The following is a 22,053-nucleotide window of genomic DNA, read 5'->3' as shown; positions in this document are numbered from 1 at the left end:
CAATTGGTGTGACTATCCATTACATTTAACTTCAACTTCGAATTTTCATGCTTTTAAGGCGTGTTATTTGGCATAGAAATCTCAACTAAGTACTAATAAAAAATGACGCAAGTAATACAACGTCGAGACGGTGAAGTTCCTCTAGAAACGTTAGTGCCATTGAGGAAGAAGAAGTTGTACACAACCTACAACAAGCGATGTCAATCTTCTTGATTTCTCAGGATTTTCTCTGTGTGGCTCTAATTCAAAAAGTACGCTAACAAAAACGTTAAAGTTAGTGGGTTCTAAGTTATTATTATTATTTTTTGGCAAATATGCACAAAAAACTTGTTTATTTCTATCGACCAAATTAAAGCTCACTGAACGCTCTACAATTCGTTTTGTGACACCCTACTCCTTTCTTTTTTAATTTCACTCCAATATCATTTTAAACAATTCCCTTCAACAATAATCTTCAAAAATCACTATTTTTACTCCACTGTACTTAAAATAGTCAACTAACTTTCACCTTTACGTCAAAGTATTCAATTTTTTCTTAAAAATTAAAACGAACATTTGAAATTAAACAATCATTCAGCTCGCGCAGTCCGAAGACATCGGTCGCAAATTTGTTCGCGTCTATTATAGAGTGGAGATTATACCGTTATCAGTTCGTGGCTGGTGAAGTTATTTCGCCCTAACGGGGTTCTCTTTATTGTGCGAGTGAGGAGAGCAGCAATCACGACCAGCGTGAGGAAGAAGTCCTCCACGGCGGACGCGGTGGCCGTATCATCGCTGTGTGTGCTTTAGCATCGTCATCGATTCCATCATCGTGTTGTGGTGCGATATACCCAGCGTTGCCAATGTTCCAGTTTAAACTGGATTCTTCCAGTTTTTTTTCCTCGATCCAGTCATCCAGTTGAACCCTAAAATCTTCCAGTTTTTTGGAATATCGTCCAGTTTTATCCTGTTTTTATATGTGTGCTCTAGTTTTATCCCTTTTTATGTAAAACATTTTTTTGATAACAAATATTTTAAGATTTTAAATATTTTAATTTTGATACAATGATAAATATTGTATATCCCTCCACCTACCTATTCCTTGAGCAATATTTTTGACATTTATCGTTCGACTTGGATCGATCTCTCTTTTCTTACATAGTCCCTCAGTATTGCTTACATTTCCGAATTCAATACGGTTAGCGCGCAGTGCGTGTAGTGAAAATATATTGTTTTTCAGTCGTGTTTCATGTACCTCATGGACTTCTGCGACAGGCGAGGTTGTTATTTGGTTCTTCCCATTTCGTTCAATTCGTCGGTGTTTTGTCGAAAATGCTAAAACGAAGAGCAAACCAAATGCTGTAAACTTATCAAACTACTTCAAAAACAGGCTATCACTCAATTTCTATCTTATTTAACAGCCTACCCAATGTGCTACACTTTGATTCAATTTATATAAATTCCAGATGTTGTAGGTCCTCCAAACCATTCTGAAGTTCAGACCAATTGATCTATCATAAGAGGTAGTATTTAAGGATACCTCATTTTGATCTTCATACAAAAATTCTGTTGGACAAGTCTTATATAAGAAATAACTTACCAATGAGTAATACCTAAAAAATAAGAGAAATAGCTTCTCAATACCAAAACTTGATAATTTCAATATCAAAGTAATACTTGAGCAGTGTTGTTTTGACATTGAATGTGCTTTTGAGAGATTCGGGTTGAACTTCGGATAATCCCCCAAGTATTGGATGGGCTGAGAAATAAATAGTGTCGCGATTGATGGTCAACTATAAAACTAAATTTATGTACAATTTCATTTTTGATCTGTGTTATCGGTCCGGCTGGCCGAGTAGCCGATGACCGTCATCATCGGGTGGAGAATTGGTGTGTGTATCGATACTGTGCTAGTGGTAGATCACCAGCACGATTAAATGGTCGTGTCCGCCACAGCACTTCCCCCTTAAACTTTCCAGTATTGGCGGGAAATATGAACACGACGACCTGATCGTGTTTGATATACTGGAAGATCGGCGATGGTTGATTTTGTTCTTCTGGTATTGGTAGCTGGCGCTGTACCGTCGACATTGTCACGATGTATGAAGGTAGCCTTGAGACGATCGATGGATATGGGTGACGATTTGCCGTTGATGTCAACTACAAAGACTTTTTTCCGACGGCGTAGTACACGATACGGGCCAACGAACAGGTGTGAGAGTGGTGGTCTAACTGCGTCGATTCGTACAAAGACGTGGCTGCAGATAGCTAGCTCTTTCTGCACGAACGTAGATGGTTTGGAATGGTCGCTCGTTGGTACGGGACGGATGTGTGCCATCACCTTTCGCAGATCGGTGATGAATTCGTGTGAAGGCTTCGTATTTTTGGCCTCCACGAAGAATTCTCCTGGCAGCCGAAGGGTCGTTCCATACACTAACTCTGCTGTTGATGATTGTATGTCTTCCTTGATTGAAGAACGCATACCAAGGAGAACGAGTGGAAGGGGATATGACCACTTAATATTGTCATGACTTTTTATCGCTGCTTTGAGCTGACGGTGTGTGCGCTCTATCTACCCGTTTGCTTGTGGGTGATAGGGCGTCGTTCGCAAGTGGTTGATGCCGAAGGTATTTGCCAGTGTTCGAAATAGGTCAGACTCGAATTGTCTACCTAAATCAGTGGTAACCTTCTCAGGAACGCCAAATCGGGATATTCAACCGCTCACGAATGCTTTCGCTACCGTAAGCGCCGTGATATTCGGAATCGGGATTGCTTCGGGCCATCGGGTAAATTTGTCTACCATGGTTAGACAATATGCGTTTACATCTGATGGCGGTAGCGGTCCGATAATGTCTATGTGCACATGTGCAAATCTGATACTTGGAACGATAATCGGAGTGATCGGTGATTTGTTGTGTCTGTGTGTCTTGGATTTCTGGCAAGGTATACAGCATTTTACTAAATCTCTGCAATCTCGTCGAACAGAAGGCCACACATATCGGTCAATTACCAGGCGAGTCGTAGCACGCGCACCGGGATGGGATGCGCTGTGTAGGTTTTTGATGATCTGCTTTCGGAACCTTTCGGGAACAAATGGACGAATGGAATTGGTTGAAACGTCACAAAACACAGGGGTTTTGGAAAGCGGAGAGGTGAACGCTTTTAATCTTAAAGTGGTGTTCGCAGGAGGGTTTTCTAAATAAGCTTGTAATTCGGGATCGTTTTTTTGCTGGTCGGCTAAGGCGGTAAAATCGATGGCTTCATTCGTGGACGTGATCGATTCAACCCGACTGAGCATGTCTGCGACCTTGTTTTGTTCTCCGGGTACATGTCGTATATCTGTGGTATATTCGCTAATGAAAGCGAGTCTCCGCAGCTGAGTGGAATTTGCTTTTTCAGGTCGTTGGATGAAAGCGGAGACGAGGGGTTTGTGGTCCGTATATATACAGAAGACTCGGGCATCTAATACATCTCGAAAATGCTTCACTGCTGCGTACATACCATACAGCTCACGGTCGTAGGTGCTTGCTTTGAGAAGGGTACCTGTGAGTTTTCGGGAAAAAATCCGAGTGGTTGACGGCGGTTTTCGTTTACTTGGTGCAGAACAGCACCGATTGCCGTACCAGAGGCATCGACTTCGAGAGCGAGTGTGGCATCAGTCGATGGGTGTGCTAGTAGTGCGGCATCTAAAAGGTCTTGCTTACACTTCTCAAATGCACTGGTTGTAGTTGAATCCCAGACAAGTGTGGTTCGGTCGTTTTTAACGTTGCCATGTATCATCGCTTGTAAAGTTTGCTGAACTTCGGCGGCACGAGGTATAAAGCGACGATAAAAGTTGATTGCGCCCAGGAACCTTTTTAATTCTTTCGCTGTTGTCGGCTTCGGGAATTCCAATATTGCTGCTACTTTGCTCGGCTTCGGTTTGATCCCTTGGGGTGCGATCTGGTGACCGAGAAACTCGACCTCGGGAAGGTCGATCTGACATTTCCCTGGGTTGATGATGAGTCCGTTTTCACGAAGTCGCTCGAACACCATCCTCAAATGCTGTTTGTGCTCGGCAATATCTTTTGATGTGATACAAAGATCGTCTACATACGGGTAAACGAAATCCAAGTAACCCAGAATCTAGTGTAGATGTCTTTGTAGAGTCTGGCCGGCGTTGCGAAGTCCAAACGTCATGTACTTAAATTCGTACAGACCGAACGAGGTTGTAATCGCCGTTTTGGTAATGTCTTCTGGCGCGATTGGTATTCGATGGTATGCGCGCTGGAGGTCGATACACGAAAAGATGTTCTTGCCATACAAGATATTAGAAAAATCTTGTATGTGTGGGACTGGGTAGCGATCGGGAACGGTAATTGCGTTCAAATTGCGATAGTTACCACACGGTCTCCACTTGCCGTTCGATTTTTTCATCATGTGGAGGGGACTGGCCCAACAACTTTTCGACGGCTGGCAAATTCTTTGTTCTACGAAAAATCTGAACTCGCCTTTTGCTTCGTTGAGCTTGTCGATGTGAGTCGTCGGGGTTTGCAGAAAATGGGTGGTCCAGTGGTGATGATTTGATGCACTGTTCTACATTGGCTTGGGCGATGGTTCATATTGAGTACGGTGATATCGTGGAACTCTTTTAATAGATCGGCGAATGGCATATTAATGTCGTATGTTGAAATCATTGGTTCAATAACGGCATTGACATTATCGACTTCCAAGCGAGTGGTGTTATCGATTAATTTGTTTCGCCGAAGGTCCACGAGTAGGTCGTAGTGCTTCAGAAAGTCAGCACCAATGATCGGGGATTTTACTTCGGCGATTGTGAACACCCAAACGAATGATCGGCGAAGGCCGATGTCGATGGTTAAACGCTTCGTACCGTAGGTTTTTATGGGGCTGCCGTTGGCGGCAAATAACTGATTGGTGTTAGTTGGCTGGAGCTGTTCTCGTGGCGAGGGAGGTAGCACTGAAATGTCAGCGCCGGTGTCTATCAGGAATTGCCTTGAGGTTTTCTGATCGTGAACGTGGATTCGCTGTATGTTCACGAACTGGTTAATATTGAAGCTGGGGAATGATTTGGGTTGTGGAATACACTTAGCTAATTGTTCCGTGGATGGGTGTACACGGGTATTTTTCCGTCGAAAAAAATGCACCGAATATTCTCATTATCGCCCTTTTGCTTTTCGCACTTCTGTGCTTTGATGCCATGCCGGTAGTGGAACCAGCAGATCCACCTATTGCTAGCTCTCGGTTGCGACGGGGTTCTTTGTCGTGGATGAGGAAAACGAGTACGGGAACGAACGCGTTTTGGATCACGACCTCTAAAATTCCCGGATAGCGCTTCGTCCAGACGACGAGTCAGGGCATCGATCCTCTGCTCGAGAGATGACGTGAGCGATGTTTCAGAGCAATTCACTACGGACACTTCACTACGAGGGGCTTCCATTATTTTGTCCGCTACAATAGCGTGTTCATCGAGGTTCGACTTTGGCATGGCAGCTATTATTGAACGCACTGTGTTCGGTAACGCGCGGAGCCACAGGTTGGATAACACAGTATCGGTACAGCCTTGGCCACCTAAACGACGCATTTCACTTAGAAGAACACTTGGTTTCTGGTCGCCAAGCACCATGCCGGACAACAGGCTGGTTAGACGTTGCATTTCCGACGGCTGGAAATGAGCGAGAACGGCTACATTCAGCGTTTCATAACGGTCATTCTCGGTGGATGCATTACACTTCATTAGGGTCGAGTGTACAAATTTCGCGCGCGGACCTAGTGCTACTATAACGGCGTTGTATTTGGTTTTATCGTGCTTCACTTGATTCACAGTAAAAGCGGCTTCAATACAAAGGAACCATGTCTCAATATCCTCCGCATCAGATGGCGGATAATCGATTTTAGCAATGACCGTTTGGCTTGTGCTGGGCTTCACATCGTCTTCGCCTGCCATTTTATGGAATGAATCACTTGCGAGAGTTTTTAGTAATTTTCGCTAAATCGTGGATTGAACTATTCGAAAATTGTTCGGTCGGGGTCACCAAGTTTGGGAGATTCGGGTTGAACTTCGGATAATCCCCCAAGTATTGGATGGACTGAGAAATAAATAGTGTCGCGATTGATGGTCAACTATAAAACTAAATTTATGTACAATTTCATTTTTGATCTGTGTTATCGGTCCGGCTGGCCGAGTAGCCGATGACCGTCATCATCGGGTGGAGAATTGGTGTGTGTATCGATACTGTGCTAGTGGTAGATCACCAGCACGATTAAATGGTCGTGTCCGCCACATGCTCATTTGAGTATTGAAATAAAATTATGGGAAGTTGTTTATGGTATTTTTCTTCGGCATTTTACCTCGTATCTTATGCTAATCCGTACCTTTTTGAGGTATCGAACTTTTCGCAGTTTGCGACTCCTATCAGCGATTTTATGGATATGAAGCGATAAATGCGAGACTCTTCAAGTTTTGCCCAAATAGAACAGTCCCTCAAATATCGTTTTACAGTAATTACAATTACAGTTTTATGAACTCCATACAATTACTACACGAATCTTCGAAGATTTTTTTTTTTATTTCTTTAGCATTGGAATGGATAAAAAAATAATTTTATATAAATCATAACCAATCTTCTTTAAATAAAACGGTTCTTCAGGATCCAGTTTTCTTCCAGTTTTTTTGAGAGCAATCTTCTAGTTTTTTGAAAAATATTATTGGCAACCCTGGATATACCGTTGCATCTGTGCCGAGCGATTGCCACGCGGTTCGATTGGGACACCGTTTCATTTCATTCGCATTGGTGTGCGATTTAGATATAATATATATTAGGTTTAGAAATACAAAAAAAATTAAAATTATATATTATATAAACATTATTATATTATTTTATATCTGCCGTAATGGCAGAAGGTCATGTTGACATGGAGATTGAAACTACTGTTTCCTCCTCACTAGCTACCACGGGGGCTGGGAAGTCGCTTAAACGCGTTCCCCCCTCAAAAGATGTCTCTTCAGAGAAAGAGGCAATCAACCTTAACAAGCCCCCCTCAAGAAAATTGGCAAACTTTTCCTTTTCGCCCCCTCAATCTCCCGCTCCCGCTTCCGCTCAACTACCGAACTTGCCTCCCAGCCCTACTGATCCCGCTCCCGCTCAACAATCGACCTCGTCCTCCCCCTCAGTTGTTTCTCTCCGTTTCTCCTCGTGTCAAGATCTATCCAGACGATGCACCTGGAGCTGGTGCATGGGTTGTTTTTTCCGGCCCAAACCAAAAGGAAAGTCTATCAATGTCATTCAGGTTTCGAAAGATCTGGCAAGATATTATTCCTCCGTGGTCGAAATCTCTAAGGTTAGACCGAACAAACTGCGTGTTGTCGTGAGTGATCGGAAACACGCGAATGCAATTGTGATCGACGAGAGATTCTCCCTAGAGTATCGTGTCTACGTGCCCTCCCATGACGTAGAAATCTCGGGGGTGGTAACTGAAACTGGTCTGACGTGCGAAATGATAAAAGAAGGAAGGTTGGTAAATTTAAAAGACTCCCGTTGTTGGGTGTTAAAATTTTGGACAGCCGCCAACTAGGAAAAGTATCCCAAGAAGAGGGAAAAACTAAATTCACGCCGTCAGACTCGTTTCGAGTAGCTTTTGCTGGTTCCGCTCTACCTGACTACGTCATGGTGGGCAAATTGAGATTGCCTGTGCGACTCTTCGTGCCAAAGCCCATGACTTGCCAAAAATGCAAGTCAGTTGGTCACACTTCAGATTATTGTGCCAACAAGGAGCGCTGTGCCACTTGCGGAGAGCAACATGAGGGGAAATCCTGCAGTGCGACTGACCATAAATGTCCATATTGCGGGGGATCGCCACACGAGCTCTCAGTTTGTGAAACTTACAAGAGTCGCTGGGAGAAACAGAAGCGCTCTTTGAAGGAACGCTCGAAACGTACTTTTGCGGATATTTTAAAGGGCGCTTCTCCACTGGCCCAACAACAACAACCAATCAACACACAAAATGTCTTCGCCACGTTGCCCGTTGACGAAATAGAAGCGGACACAGCTAACGGGGGCACACCGTTCATTTTCCAAGGGAATCCCCGGCTCAAAAATGTGACCACTCCCAATGTTCAAGGACAAGCCCCTCCGGTTATACCCCCTGTTAGCATGCCTAAAAAATCGAGTGCAGCGGACAAGCAAAATCAGGTTCCTCCTGGTTTCCGTGGGAATAATTCACCTTCGAATGGCCCTGCACTCGAGGGGACATCAAAAACCCCAACTGTCCCTGTTTTTCCGTCCAGTTCAACTTCCCAATCGGGATTTATAAATAAGTTGTCTGACCTTTTGGACCAAATCTTCAAGTTTTTTAATGTTTCCGACTCCATCAGAACCATTGTCATTTCAATGCTTCCAGTATTAAAGACAATTTTACAACAATTGATACAAACATGGCCCCTCCTTGCAATGATTATCTCTCTTGATGTCTAATTTAAATAGAGAGGTCGGAGATATCACTGTTTTACAGTGGAATTGTCGTAGTCTTATCCCTAAATTGGATACATTCAAATTATTAATTCATAACTTCAATTGTGATGTTTTTGCTCTGTCCGAAACTTGGCTTTCTTCGCGAGATGATCTCTCTTTCCACGATTTTAATATTATACGCTTGGACCGTGATGACAGATACGGAGGGGTGCTATTAGGGATCAATAAGTGCCACTCATTTTTTCGAATTGACCTTCCATCTATTGGAGGGATCGAAGCTGTTGCTTGTCATGCAAACATCAGAGGCAATGACCTCTGTATTGTCAGCTTGTATTGGCCTCCGAGAGCTGCGGTTAGCCGCAAACAACTTGATGACATGTGCTCACTCCTTCCTGAGCCACGATTGATCTTGGGAGACTTCAACTCTCACGGAACTGCCTGGGGGGAACAGTACGACGACAATCGTTCATTGTTGATATATGACCTTTGTAACAGCTTCAATATGACCGTTTTGAACATTGGGGAAACAACACGTGTACCTAAACCTCCTGCTAACCCAAGTGCTCTTGACCTCTCGCTTTGCTCACTGTCGTTAGATTGCAAGTGGAATGTAAACCAGGACCCCAACGGTAGTGACCACTTGCCAATAAAAATTTCCATCACCATTGGGTCGAATTCTTCTGAATCTATAAACATGGCATATGACCTCACAAGACACATTGACTGGAAAAAATATGCGGACGCAATTGCTCTAGCCATCAATTCCAGAGATGGTTTGCCTCCATTGGAGGAGTATAACTTCATTTCTCGTTTCATATATGACAGCGCGGTTCACGCTCAAACGAAACCCATCCCAGGCTCCACTATTCGTCAAAGGCCTCCCAATCCATGGTGGGATAGCCAATGTTCCAAGCTTTATCAGGATAAATCGAATGCATTTAAAGCTTTTCGGACCTTGAAAATCAATTTAGAAACTTGATCAAAGGGAAAAAACGTGCTTATTGGCGAAATTTCGTGGGAGGTTTGTCACGAGAAACGTCAATGAAAAAATTATGGAAAGTGGCTCGAAACATGATAAATCGCTCTTCATCGAATGAAAGCGAAGAATATTCACATCGATGGATTTTTAATTTTGCACGGAAGGTTTGTCCCGATTCCGCTCCTGTGCAAAAAATTGTTCGAGATATACCACAAGATAGGTGCGATCTTGATTCCGAGTTTTCTATGGTAGAATTCTTTCTTGCTCTCCTTTCTTGTAACAATTCGGCTCCAGGAACGGATAGAATTAAGTTCAACTTGTTAAAAAACCTCCCTGATGTGGCGAAACATCGCTTGTTTAATTTATTCAATCGGTTTCTGGAGCATAATATTGTTCCAGATGATTGGAGACAAGTGCGAATTATAGCTATTCAGAAACCCGGAAAACCCACGTCCGACCTCAATTCGTACCGCCCAATAGCAATGCTGTCTTGTATACGGAAATTGTTGGAGAAAATGATCTTGTTTCGCCTTGATCGTTGGGTTGAAACGAATGGCTTACTCTCAGATATACAATATGGGTTCCGCAGGGGAAAGGGGACGAATGATTGTCTTGCGTTGCTTTCTTCAGAAATTCAAATGGCTTACGCCGAAAAAAACAAATGGCTTCAGTATTCTTGGACATAAAGGGGGCATGATTCTGTTTCAATAGAGGTTTTGTCAGACAAATTACACTCTCGGGATCTGCCGCCTCTGTTGAATAATATGTTATATAACTTGCTTTGTGAGAAACAGTTGAATTTTTCTCACGGGGATTCGACAGTAAATCGGGTCTCCTACATGGGACTCCCCCAGGGCTCATGTTTAAGCCCCCTTTTGTACAACTTCTATGTAAGCGACATCGACAATTGTCTTACACAAAATTGCAGCCTAAGACAACTTGCAGATGATGGAGTGGTGTCTGTCGTAGGATCAAACGAATCCGACCTGCAAGGACCCTTACAACCTGGGCCATTGGGCTAGGGATCGAATTCTCCACGGAGAAAACAGAGATGGTGGCAAAGCTTCAACTTTTGGGTAAACCGATCACACATGCTATGTCATTCAAGTATCTTGGGGTATGGTTCGACTCCAAATGTACTTGGGGGCCCATATTAGGTATCTGAATAAAAAATGCCAACAAAGAATAAACTTTCTCCGTACAATTACCGGCACCTGGTGGGGAGCCCATCCCGAAGATCTTATAATGTTGTATCGAACAACTATTCTCTCAGTGATGGAGTATGGCAGTTTCTGTTTTCAATCAGCTGCCAAAACACATCTCATTAAACTCGAGCGAATTCAGTATCTTTGTCTCCGTATTGCGTTGGGATGTATGCCCTCAACGCATACCATGAGTCTCGAGGTTTTGGCAGGCGTAATCCCACTAAAAGATCGCTTCAATTTATTATCTCTCCGGTTCCTCATCCGGTGTAAGGTTATGAACCCATTGGTGATCGGAAATTTTGAGCAGCTTATCGAGCTAAATTTTCATTCAGGATTCATGAGCTCATATCATGAATTCATCTCCATGCAGGTTGATCCTTCTTCGTATACTCCCAACCGTGTTTGTTTTCCTGACTACATCAATTCCTCTGTACATTTTGATCTGTCCATGAAGCAGGATATCCATGGAATTCCAGATTATCATCGATCGGGGATCGCACCAACGATCTTTGATTCAAAGTGTGGGGGTATCAATTGTGATAATATGTACTTTACTGATGGGTCCTCTATGAATGAGTCCACAGGATTTGGAGTGTTCAACAAATTTTTTAGCACCTCACACAGTCTTCAGTATCCTTGCTCAGTGTATATTGCTGAATTGGCAGCAATACACTGGGCGCTGGACAGCGTCGCCTCACGACCTGTTGAACACTATTACATTGTAACGGATAGTCTGAGCTCTGTCGAAGCTATCCGTTCAGTGAGGCCGGAAAAGCACTCGCCGTACTTCCTTGAGAGAATACGAGAAATTTTGAGTGCTTTAACCAGACGCTGTTATGTCATTACTTTTGTCTGGGTCCCTTCACATTGCTCAATTCCGGGTAATGAGAGGGCTGACTCATTGGCAAAGGTAGGTGCAATTGAAGGCGATATTTATTCACTCGATTATCCCTAAGGTTAGCCTCAAACCATGGTTCAAAAGTCTGGACTTGAGTCGGGACTTTATTCGCACCTTCTCTCGACTAATGTCCAATCACTGTTCGTTAGACGCGCTACTCTTTCGTTTTAATCTTGCCGATGGCAATATCTGTGCTTGTGGCCAAGGTTACCACGACATCGAACACGTTGTTTGGTCGTGCGAGGAGTATCTTGTTGCCAGATCGAATTTAGAAAACTCTCTTCGGGCTAGAGGAAGGCAGCCCAATGTGCCGGTGAGAGATGTGTTGGCTCGGTTAGACCTTGATTACATGTCCCAAATATATGTCTTCCTAAAATCTATCGATCTTCGTGTGTGATTGTCCTTATATCCTTATATTCTCCTTTTCCTTTTCCTTCGCGAGAAATCAAATCCCTTCTTACTAACAATAGAATAAGGTGAAATGTAAATACATATTAGATATAAGATAGGCTTAAGAATTGAGTATGATGAATGTGAGTGCGAATGTGAGTGTGAACATTGTCAACATATCCTTATATCCCATCCTTTTCCTGAAACAAAATGTCACCCTTCTAAACTCGAGCAAACCGCGAGTAATCGGTTCTCTACTTCATTAACATTAGAATTAATAAAAAATGTTTATATATACTTGTAACTATACAGATAAGTTTGGCACCTTTAAACTTATGTAACTGAGCATGTAAAAATAAACGATTTAACAAAAAAAAAATTGAAATTAAAAAAAAATTCAGACCGTATATAATCGGTTCTAGAGTTGTATACCGTTCTGAATCATATTTCGGACGCTTAAGACATATGATGCAGAAAACAGATCTAAGCTTTATGCACAGCTATTATTTGGTTGATATTTTCAATAAATTTATTCAATATGCTTTTAAGCCTTCTATTTTGGTACCTATTTGATTGAAAACATAAAAAAAATCATCGAATAAAATGCTTATCAAATGAAGCGAATAAGAATCAAACTTCGGACACTAAATCAAATTTCGGACACTTTATTTTGTAATTTATTGAACGAAAATTACATTACACTTAATCATTTTTTATAGTCAACTGTGAAACACTTACTAAGGAATCACAATAAACTATGATATTAATTTGATAGTTATATCATCAGTGCATTAAGCGTTTCAAGATATTAGAACAAAGTGTCCGAAATATGATGTTGTCCGAAATATGATTCAGAACGGTATACCGTAACATCATATTTCGGACACTTTGTTCTATTATCTTAAAATGCTTAATGCACTGATGATATAACTATAAAATTGATATCACAATTGCTTCTTTAGAGTAATCCCTTGGTTTCACTATCATTTCATATGAGAACTACATTTGAATTATAACATAATCGACAAAAATCTATCAACACTACTCATTATCGTTTGTGTTTGACGTTTGCTTAGCGTGAGCACGTAGAATTTACCCCTTCATCAATATTCAAATTTCTCTCGTGTTTCATCAGTTCTCATCATCGTTAACAGTTTACTGTGATTGCTTGGTAAGTGTTTCGCAGTTGACTATAAAATATAATCAAGTGTAATGTAATTTTCGTTCAAAAAATTACAAAATAAAGTGTCCAAAATTTGAATACAATCTGTCCGAAATTTAATTTAGTGTCCGATATTTGATTTTTATTCGCTTCACTCGAAAAACATTTTATTCGATAATTTTTTTATGTTTTCAATCAAATACGTACCAAAGTAGAAAGCTTAAAAACATATTGAACTATTTTATTAAAAATATCAACCAAATAATACCTGTGTATAAAATTTAGACCTGTTTTCTGCATCATATGCCTTAAGCGTCCGAAATATGATTCAGAACGGTAATCGAGTCATATATAGGGTTGGGGAAAAAGAAATGTCGTATTTCTGATCGAAATTTGACGCTTTATTTAACATACTCAAAATTATCCAATTTAAGTCAAATATGCGCCGTTTTGTTCGCAAACTCGTGCCATTTAGAAGACAATTTTATTAGCAATTCCTATTGATCATTTCTGGCCGCTTCTGGTCAATCGCCTGCTTCAAATGGTCAAGCTGCTCACAGTAGAGAGTTGGGGGTCTGGCCATAGTTGAGCAGCTCATAGTGGATGATTACCTTCCAATCCCACCAAAAACACAGAAAAGCCTTCCTGGCCGTCAATCCGGGCTTGGCGATGGTTTGGGCCGGCTCACCGCGACCACGGCTTTTTTCGCTTTAGGTTGTCGTACGTGATCCACTTTTCATCACCAGTCACCATCTTCTTTGAAAATGGGTTCCGTTTCAGCAGTGCATCGCAGGCGTTGATTCGGTCTAAAAGATTTTTTTGCGTCAACTCGTGTGGCACCCATACATCCAGCTTTTTTTGGAATCCAATCTTCTGCAAATGGTTCCAAACGGATTTATGGTCTATACCCAGTTCCTGGGTATAGCATTTCTGAGATATTATTGTCAGTTTAATTTGAAATCATGTCCGTGGCTGCTGCCTCGGGAGATATGCTTTCTATGTTATAAAAAGATACTTTTGTGTATCTTTCATCGAAAAACACATGCTGGTTAATGAATGTTCTCGAATACACTGAAATTATTTAATATTCGAAATTCGCGGTACTGAAAAATATCCACATTGTGTTAGGGTATACAATGTGGGTTCGAAAATCAGTGCTGGTACAACTGGTTGGGAAGTCAATGTAATGAATCGTGTCGACACACGTTGTCCGAACAGACGCGTGGTGTGTGCCTGCGAAAACCATGATAACGTCTGCTAGCGTTTGCACAATTTATTTCAAGTGATGTGGAGGAAGAAAGAAAGCAAATAAACACTGATTCCGTGGAAATCTGTTTGCGACGGTTGTTATAAAGTACAGTTATACGCTGCTACCGCTGTTGTTGTTGTTGTTGTAATTCTATGAATTGAAGAGCTCATCCATCGCGAAGAGAGTGACAAGGCAGAATGGCACATTTCTCTTGATTGAATCTTCAGTCGTCGTAGCGAGAAGTGAGATGAGACAGTTTCCCAACGATCAACACCAGCTATGTGATGGATAGCTGTCAGTCTATTGCGCGAAGTCGATGTCGAATAGAGGGAAAATCAATACAGGTTCGTCTTACAAGGAGTTGGTTAAGATATGTCAAATCAATCATCTCTTCGCTGATTTGATATTGCATTTCCTCAACACTGTTCTATTGAAAAATATCTGTAGTAATCAGCTGAATTTGTGAGTCTCGTATTATTACATACGTACGTGTTATGACATTTTGACAATTAATATTCTAAATTTTGTGCGTTTGTGTGAACTCTGCACTCCAATTTTGTTCACCATATATAAGGATCGTTGGCAAAGTGCGTGGAAAGATAAACAATACTCAATTGTTTGGAGTAATTTTTTTTTATTTTTCAACATTGTCTTCATTTATGCTCATACACTTCATCCAACGCTGCTCTGGTTTGTTGATACCGAACAATAGGTATTATATAGTCTGATATAGCCATTTAGCCATAAAGCCATAGCCATTTATTTCTGCAAACACTTCCTCGCTCGAATAAAATCTTTTTCCCCTCAGTCATTTCTTTTTTGTGGGCTGATCATGGACGTTTTTCTCGCAATATTTTTTGGGTGCGGTTTCCCCTAAGATTGTTGAAAAAATCCATGCAGAATTCTAGATGGTCTCAATCCAATTTTTCTGGTCTGTAATCTGGCCAAGACACCTGGTATCGATCCCAAAACACTGTTACTGATTGTAACATTATTCCAAAATTCCACTGGACCAAATCACCCCACAGATGGTCCAAATCACCCCGCATCAAATTTTAATGTCCAAAAATCATCTCTTTTATTTTATGATATATTTGGTAGTTCAAAGCTTGATATAATGATTATACATTATTGATTGAGAGAAAACAAGTGTAGCTTAGTATACAATGTGACATTTTTTATTTAGACCGTATTGGTTTGGAAATATTAGGCGATTTGCTTAGGTGGTCCAAATTCCCCCCTTTTCCCCTACCCGGCGCAGAACTCAGATACTAAACATTTCTTCTCACTTTTGTGATGCGCATCTCATTCATTTAGTACACACACACACAAATACACATCAAATTCTAGCGCCCGCTTTGTCTTCGTTCGTTCTAAGCAAAGCATAAAAACAACAGCGCGCCCCCATTTGAATCGTATACGCTTGAGTGAAGAAAAATATCTCAACAGAGAGAGCAATCCAGATTCAAGCGCGAAGTACAGAAATACGGCGCAAGCACGGCGTAAAACTCTGCTTAACACTGGGCGCAAATCTCTGCGATAGAACGGCGCTGACAACCAAACATTCCATCTGTGTTTCGTAGCGTGCTCATTCACCAGAGCGCATGTATGCACAAGGAGTGGGAGCTCAACTTGGTACAAAAATCTTGTTGCGCATCAGCACCGAGTTGCATTCTGAAGACTGATACTCAAAGACCTTGAATTCTTCTGGAACAGCTGCAAATCACCCTTATATTACTGCACACAATTTCGTTTTTGGTCTTGTAAGAAATTGTGTGGCCTATTCATAATTTGTTTTTGAGAATTTAAAAAAAAATCTTTTTAGATAAAAATAAATTACAGTTTGTAAAATATTTTTTTAGTGTTTTAGTTTTTTTATGAGAATTCAAACAATTTCCTACATATCATCTTTTGACCTGACTTTTGTATTATAGTTTCTGATTTATAAATTCTAGAGCAACATGTCAAAAGGGTCTATCTTCTTTGATCGTTTCTCTTCATCGACTTTCTCTTTCGATATCCACGGCCTGTCAGACTGATTTTGCTCTAGTTTTACCATATAGTTTGATAAACGAGGTTCCCTTTCACACTCCTTATCGTAGAACACATCAGGAAATGCTTTTACCGCTGAGTTATTAATGAAAGAGAATGTAGATGAAGAGAATCGATCAAAGAAGATAGGCCCTTTTGACATGTTGCTCTAGAATTGTTGTAAAAAATTAAGAAAAAATGCCCTTTCCAAAAAGTAGTCTTATTCTTATTTGAATATTTCAAGTATGCAAAGCTACTTAAATGACCAATGTCTTAACACCCACAACGTTTCATCACAAACTGAGATGTTGTTGCCAACGGTCAGCCGAGTTGGTGTGTAATTCGTCATTTCTTGCGCCATTTTTATGAGTACTTAGTTGAGATTTCTATACCAAATAACACAGAATGTTATCTAGCATACGCGTAACCACAGTACAAGTCGGATGAAATTTTTTCGACGAAAACTCTCCCGACCAGAACGGGAATTGAACCTAAACCCTTGGCATGATGATGTGTGACGCTAACCACTCGGCCAAGGGCCAAGGCCAAACCTTCAATTAGAATCTTCAAAAATCACGACTTTTACTTCACTGACTTCAAATAGCTAATTAACGTTTGCCTTAAAAAAATGGACTTTTTTCGGATGGAATTTTATTAGCTTACTTGCAACAAAATTCTATGCCCTTGCGAGCTGTTAACCGTTAACAGTTAACCGGAACATTCACCATGGCAGACGAAAACATGCGTGTAGGCATGTTTTTGTGTTCTTTCTTCGTTTTATTTATTTTATGATATTTCTTGATGATCGACGCAACTTCCGGCAGGCACTTCGTACTGTAAATTTCTCCGTTCACGACCAGTCCGAAGCTAAAGGAGAACGGCTATGACATCCCATTCTCGTTGATTGTCAGCCATAGCAGCACCTTCTTGAGGAACTTGGTGTGTGAAATAAACTTAACTTCGAAGTGAGCCTTCGTGGGGGAAGTAAAATACGAAGTGCCCTGCCGGTCGTTGCCATCCAGGGTGAGATAGGTCTCGTCGTCCATCACCACCGCCACGTTGCGATTCACCTGGAAAATTGATTTAACCATCTTATTTAGCCGCTGTCGCTGCGTCATTGCCTGCAGCTCCGGAACCAGTGGACGGGACTTCCGCTTCCTGACATGCATGTCAAAGTTCGCCAGGCACTTTTCTACTGGTTGGCCGATTGCACCGACCTCCCGGCCAAGCGCACGCTACGATGTAGCCACTTTTCCCTCGATCTTCCTCTTCAACATCCTTTGGAGCGTCTAGTCGCTCAGGGTCGTCGGCCGTCCGGAACCAGGCTTTTTTTCGATGCTCTGATTGTTGTCTAATAGTGCCAAGATGTTGTAGACGCTGAAACGATCGTAACCGGCGTCCACAAAGTACCGCACGATGTCCGTTTTCGGGGTACCGTTCTTTGAACATGCACACTTCTGAACGGTGTAACTTCAATGTTTTCGCAATCACGGTTTGAGTTCTACTGATAGAGCTGCCAATTTTTCTCTGCTGGGTGGGTAGTTTCGTCAGTGCGTGTGAAGGTGAAGGTAAACCCAAAAATCAGCAATTTTTGCCCATTTTTTCAATGCAAATGTATGCACCCTACCGTTGAAATGTTCATTTTGTTCTTAAAATAAGTCATACAGTTGAATCCCGATTATTCATGAGCAGATGATGCGCGGTGCGGGTTATCCGAGAAAAACATTTTTATCTAACGTAGGACCGAGAAACAAGAAATGGCACGCTGTCAATGTACTGGCGTGATGGTTGAAGTGAGTTGTTTCATACACGTTTTGAAAAAAAAATCGACAAAGAAATTGACAGAAGAAACTGGCGATTCGGAAGTAGATAGATAAATGACCTTGTCCGGAATCTGTATCAAGGTCTACCAGTTCCTTATAAAACACCAGAAGAATAAAGGATGAATTTAGCTTGAACATGCTCTTTAAGTATTTATGCATTTATTCATGCACTTACCTTAGAATTGCGGTTTTCCGTATTTTTCTCACTCACAGAACAAAAAGATATTGACTTGTCAACCCATTTCTGCTGCAATAACGACCGGCTCATTACGAATGCTCATTACTTTCATTAAAAACTTTTATTGATAGGTTTTATTTTCATACACGTGGTAATTAAAGAATTCAAAATTAGAAATACACGAATTAGAGACAGTTTCACAACACAATTCATGATTATTGTTAGTTTATAGGACCGAGGGACAAGTACTTATTCCTGATGGCCCCCAGAAAACTAATTTGTTTGTGCACTTATTACGAAGTATGCTCATATTCAAATGCCATGTATAATGAATCACTTCAGTCCATTTTTCACAGTAAACAGTAAGTAAATAAGTAAATAAAACAGATACTCTCTTATTGTACATCGCGCTTCGGGATAATTATTTATTCGTTACCCGAACTAGGCAAAACAGAAACACGCAACACAAATTCTCCTCTGCTTATGACTTAGCAGCTATCGAGTGCGGATCCTGTCTGCACTTGCCTGGCGTAAATCATAAATGAGCCCTCCGTCAACCCAAATGGAAACCAGAGCACTGTACAAAGGTTAATATCGGGATGAACTTCTCCACTTTCACCTTTTTCCACGTCGGGCTACTCTACTGGAATTAGTTTAGCGGCTCACTTCATGTCTTGCCGTTTGCAACCGGGCATTACACAATATATTTTACTGGCGAGACAGGAGTGCAAGCCAAAAATAAAATAGCAAAATTACAACATGGAGTGACTTTATTTATATATGAGAGCCTTGGTTCAAACTAATTTTCCGCTAAGGTTATAGTAATTAAGGTTCCTTGGGCCAGTTAAAGTTCCGGGAGACAATGATTAATGTTTCTTCGAGAGCAGCAAAGAAAAAAACCTGTCTGTGTGATGGTTAGGGTGTTTTCATTAGTGCAAAACTTACAAGCCATGAATACAAATATGATTATTTTGTCTCACTAACTGAGACTGTATGATTCTATAACTGTTTATTTTTCGAACTTTCCGCAACACTACTTTCCACTTCCATTGCATATTTATCGCATCACAAAATTCACGACTATAACAGTAACATCAATAGACATTCCAGTGAAAAATAACCTGTATCTCTTCTGATCACACGCAGCTGTTAAAACCAATAAATGAAAAACAATATTTTATCGGGTGCAGCACGTGTGCTGTCGGGACAGTATAAATCATGAAACAATCTCATTCGGCAGATGTTTCTATCGAAAACAAAACAGAACAGATAAAAAAGGAGCGCTCAAGAGAAGCACAACGCTCTGACAATTTTCTAGCTGATCAAACCAATTTCAATTTACACATGTGTGTCCATAAACTTACAAGCCTCGGTGGGAACTATATATAAATGGAATATCATCAATCTCATCCAAAAATGTTTGTACATTTTTTCCTGAAATTGTATTTGTTCTTCGCGACTGAGTGGTAGCATTTATTTGCCACGCGGCTATATATACCAATGGGTCAAAGGTATTGATACACTGTATGGCAAGTTTGTACACCATAAAAATTCAAAATAAAAATGTTATTTACCAATCATACATAGGCGTCCATCTTTCTCACCCTGTCCGTTTTCCCCGACATTCCCCTATATATGAGAGCGATCATAAAACACAAAACAACGTTCCAGCCAGAAATAAAACCTATGATTTAATTATAGACTTACCTTGCAGTATTGTTGCGGCCCGTTAGCTCCCAGCTAGTGATTCTAATTGGCCAGACGATTTGACCAAAACTGTCTCGAATCAGTGCCTCTCAGGTGGGGTAAGTGGACGGACCAGGTGGTTGAAAGTTTTCCGACAACAACCTTTCTGAACGTTGCAGGCGCGTCCGACGATGCCGGGCAATCGGCAGGGGTGCCTGCTGCTGACAAGCTTGGAGAGATGCTGAACAAACGGAGGCTATATTGGAAGTGTGCTTTAGCATATATCCTGCGGCAGTTTGTTGCTGAGCGGTGACCGTCGACACTGTAGATAAAGCACACGGCTGCGACGAAGGAAACTGAGCAGCAGCCAACGTGGGAGACACGTGCGGAGCAGATGGTGATAGCGCCGCTGATTTAGAATTCTCCATTGTGTCTGGATTTAACGGAATTGTAGCTGAAGAAATCTGATAGCACCAAAGCTTCTATCCGTTTGCATTGGTTTCAATGAATGGATTTTTCTTCGTTTCTCACTTTCCCGTATATTCTATGGTAATTAAAAATGTACTAACCCTGGAACACCGGCGGATGGAATAACAGATGTGCTTTTTGTCATGGTTTTGGGGCCAATGGTTGGAAATGTGCAATTCAAATACCATTGCGCGATTGATGCGAGCTTTCTGCACTATTGGAGCATATTAAAACAGGTTCAAAATTTTTTGTTCAACTTTTTTTTACCATGCAAATGAATTATCTGAGCTTTTGATTATGTGAAAGGTTCAGAGTAACGCGACCTTCAGCGTAACACAGGCACATCTTTTTTAATTTTCTTAAAACATGTCATAAATATTAGACGATTACAACAAGTTTATTGCCACAGTACTGTCACAGTTTTTTGCAATAGCGCGAAAATGAAAATCAGTCAAAACGTCAACTCTGAGTTCTGTTTAAAATTTCTGTTGTTCACAGTGGTGATTTTCCATACCATAACAGAGTGTGCGACGGTTATCCATGAAGGACAAACATGAAGACAAGAATGCCTCTTCTGACACTAACGTTCCTAGAGAAACTTCGCCGTCTCAACGTAGTATTATTTGCGTCATTTTTATTAGTACTCATAATTGAGAATTCTATGCCAAATAACACGCCTTGAATGCATTCTGAGTGACTTGTTGGAGGAAATTTCCTTGACGAAAAATTCCCCCGACCAGAACGGGAATCGAACTCGAACCCCCGACGTGTGAGGTGTGACTCTAACCACCCGGCCACGGGAGCACGAATGCTGACCATACCAAATTCATCATGAAAGCTGCGCGTGAATCGTCAATGAAGAGCTGAATTCTTTATTGAAATTGATTGAAGTGGAATATCTCCAAAACATCAATTCATCGCAACATTGTTTCGCACAAATTGATTAACGATCAGTAACAAAACAGCAACAAAAGCAAATCCAACATTCATTGGAGAGCAACGAGAAGTAAAAAAAAAGGGCCGAAGCTTGTGATTGGCGATAACCGTGATGATTCGACGTGATATCGTATTCCAGCTGCTAAAATGCATAATGGAAACACCCATATGGGTTCTCAGTCGAGAAACGTAGTTGATTTAGTTGATATCATTTCAATGATTCGAAGAAAGTAAAGCTTGCTTCAGTTAGAATATATATATATACGCGAGGAAACAGCTCTATCGTGAAATAGTTTCAATAGGCACTCTTTCATATAAATCTTCAAACTAATAGTATGATTTTTAACGAAAATCACGATTTTTCTTTATTCGCCACTGTTATCGCTTGATCCCTTTACCAGCCAAAACAAATGTGAATTTTCTGGACGGGTCACTTCTGGTCTGCCTCAGTGTCCAGTTTTGTTGTATGCTGGCGCGAAAAGAATGACAATCTTCTCACAGTCGAAGTACCGCTGTTTCAATTGTATTTCAATATTGGTTTCTGAGAGTCCAGTGTTTGCTATTATCACTCTCAATACCTTTGAATGCAGCAGATGAT

At 41.1% G+C, this 22,053-nt stretch overlaps 1 protein-coding gene and 1 long non-coding RNA gene across 3 annotated transcripts in view; both read right to left on the bottom strand.

Moving 5' to 3' along the window:
• The window catches only part of LOC129779904 (GTPase-activating Rap/Ran-GAP domain-like protein 3), a 310,243-nt gene that overhangs the window by 257,137 nt on the left and 31,053 nt on the right, over positions 1 to 22,053 (bottom strand). The gene's annotated exons all lie outside the window — the stretch shown is intronic.
• On the bottom strand, positions 648 to 20,857 carry LOC129779909 (uncharacterized). Its single transcript, XR_008743795.1, has 3 exons — positions 20,073 to 20,857; positions 1,075 to 1,314; positions 648 to 977 (listed from the first exon to the last, which is right to left on the bottom strand). It is a non-coding gene; the product is annotated as an uncharacterized LOC129779909 (long non-coding RNA).

The sequence above is a fragment of the Toxorhynchites rutilus genome, chromosome 3 (assembly GCF_029784135.1).
Source record: "Toxorhynchites rutilus septentrionalis strain SRP chromosome 3, ASM2978413v1, whole genome shotgun sequence".
NCBI lineage: Eukaryota > Metazoa > Arthropoda > Insecta > Diptera > Culicidae > Toxorhynchites > Toxorhynchites rutilus.
The sequence above is the reverse complement of the archived record's forward strand: the minus strand, read 5'-3'. Positions and strand labels throughout refer to the sequence as shown.